We start from the raw sequence: 2,704 nt of genomic DNA, 5'->3' as shown, positions 1-2,704 counted from the left end.
ATACCCACAAACTGCCACAATGACACAAACTGCTACACAAAATTAAAACATAACAGAATTTCATATTCCTCACCACACAATCTTCAACAATATAGATTGTAATACTTTATATTTGAATAGTGGACTATGTTCAGTATTGCCCATTGCATAACAATGTTATTTACAGTGTAAAACATTTTTGTTTCTCAACATAAGTTACTAGTACTGTGTTAGGTAGGTTTCAACCGATTTCACGATCTCACAGACTATGGCATTGTAGCCATATATCCCATAATAATGTAAGATTATTTATTCCAATTATTGTGTATAATATTGTCCATTGCCTAGAGTCTAATTTACAGTGTTTAAAAACATGTCTGTTGTATAACATAAATGAAGAATACTCCATTTAACGGTATCTCGGGTTAAGAATCAAGTTTAATACACAACACTATATGCAAGAATTTGTATCTTCATCTACAATGTTCGATTTCCTGGAACAACTGTCCTTTTCAGATGTTAATTCGAAAAACAAAAATGAGTGGAGGATAAACTGTGTACTTATTATTCAACCTTAAAAGAGAAATGTGTAAAAGGTGGAGGAAGAGTTCAAAAAGAAGTATGCGAGTGACTTTTACAGGACCTCCAGAGAGGCACTACAAAGAAACCAGGCAAATGAGTGTTAGCATATTAAAATGACAAAGAGAACAGTCAGCTCTTGACTGTTTCATAGTGCTGTCAAACTGTGAAGAGCCTCTGTAAAGATGGGATTCTCAGAAACAAATCCACTGTAATTTAGACTCCAAACCTTGGTAAAATTAAGCATGTAATCACGGAACTCAAAGATAATAAAGCACAAGGTGAAGACAGCATTGCAGCAAAAATGTGGAAAATTGGAGAGAAAGTCGCTGCAGGTGGAATACATTGCCTTATAGAAGAAACATGGAAAACTGGAAAGATACTAAAAGACTGGAAACGTTGGTTTCCAAAAAGACAGGTAATGGGTGGAACAGATATTCAACTTCAAGTCCATTCTGAGAATTGAGGAATAAGAAGGAAGAATACAATAGTAATTTTTGATGACTTCAAAAGATTGTATGACGAAGTTGAAGGTCAAACTTTTTTAGGGTTTCAGAGGAATTCTGACTTTTGGAAAATTATGGAAACTGTAATACAAACCCTGAAAGATACCTTCCCAAAAGTTAAGTATTTTTTGAGAAATCTCAGAACCTTTGAAATAAAGACAGGGGTGAGGCAAGAGAAATATTAACCCCCAATTCTCTTCAGTATCATCCTGAAGAAAATAATGAAAATCTGGGAGGAACTCTGAAGTTGGGTGGAGTGAGTGAAATACACCTTGGGAAGAAAGGAAACAACTTTGAAATCAGGTATTTAGCTTTTAGCAGTGACCTGGTCCTTTTAGATGGAAACTGGAAATCTTGCATGAAATCGCTGGAAAATTAGGTCTAAAAGTCTCACGTGAAAAGGTGGAATTGTATGGAACACAGACAGCACGGATAGAAATACTTGGAGGTAAAATATGGGAAGATTAAAAGACAGATTAATTTAAATACCTCAGAGAATGAATCCAACCCAGTGGACTGGATAGAAGTCAAAGTAAGAGCCAGAAAATTAGACCCTGCTTGACACTAATGCAGAACAAGTACAGCAAATGAACAATATCCTAAAGGCCAAAATCAGGCACTGTAATTCAATTATGAATTCCGAAGGCATCTACGTTTTTATGTGTCTGTTTATTTAGAATAAGGAACAGTCATGGAAGTACTTGAAAAGAAGGAAAAAAAGAGTCTGAGGAAAATACCAGGACCCCAAAAGACTACTGGTGGAACTTCAAAGAATAGGAAAAAATGAAGAGATCCATGAGAACATCAAAAGGATTGTGGACTAAATGTGTAAACAACAGTTGAAATTTCATTGACCCCTAGCTAGAATGGACAGAAACCAACTTTTTAAAACAGACCTCGTCATATCACACATTTAAAAGTCTACTTTTAAGTAGTGGCAGCTGGTGATCATGTGCTACAGCACACTATAATTTCACACTAAAATTGTGCCATTTCTCTTCAAGGGTAAGCTGTAAATCATGCTAAAATTATGCCAATTCATTTCGAATGTGAGCTGGAAATCCCACTAAAATTATGCCATTTCTCTTCCAATGCATGTTGGTATACAAATAAAATGGACAAAACCATGATTTGTGGTGCTGCCTCCATGATGACCAGTACCAGTATAACCAATATCGAGTACTGAAATGATGGTCAGCCACACTATGATAGTCAGAGAAGGGATGCAGATGTCTGTTTTCAGTTACACATGCTCTGATCTTATATCATCCCTACTGGCACTGAGGGTGCTGTGTTGCCCGCAGAACCAGGTCAATATTAAAACTTCCTGGCAGATTAAAACTGTGTGCCCGACCGAGACTCGAACTCGGGACCTTTGCCTTTTGCGGGCAAGTGCTCTACCAACTGAGCTACCGAAGCACGACTCACGCCCGGTACTCACAGCTTTACTTCTGCCAGTATCTCGTCTCCTACCTTCCAAAGGAAGTTTCATATCAGCGCACACTCCGCTGCAGAGTGAAAATCTCATTCCAGGTCAATATTGTTTGTTGAAAATACATGAAAATTATTGTGAAAGTATAGAGTAGAAGCAATTTTAGAGGAGCAGCTGACATATTGGTACTGCAGCCCAGTGGCTAAGG

At 37.3% G+C, this 2,704-nt stretch overlaps 1 non-coding gene across 1 annotated transcript; it reads right to left on the bottom strand.

The window, feature by feature from the left end:
* Positions 1-2,409: 2,409 nt before the first annotated feature.
* Positions 2,410-2,484, bottom strand: Trnal-caa (transfer RNA leucine (anticodon CAA)). The gene has a single exon. It is a non-coding gene; the product is annotated as a tRNA-Leu (tRNA).
* Positions 2,485-2,704: the final 220 nt, after the last annotated feature.

This window comes from Schistocerca serialis, chromosome 6 (assembly GCF_023864345.2).
Source record: "Schistocerca serialis cubense isolate TAMUIC-IGC-003099 chromosome 6, iqSchSeri2.2, whole genome shotgun sequence".
In the NCBI taxonomy this organism is placed as follows: Eukaryota; Metazoa; Arthropoda; class Insecta; order Orthoptera; family Acrididae; genus Schistocerca; species Schistocerca serialis.
This window is presented reverse-complemented; position numbering and strand designations above follow the sequence as displayed.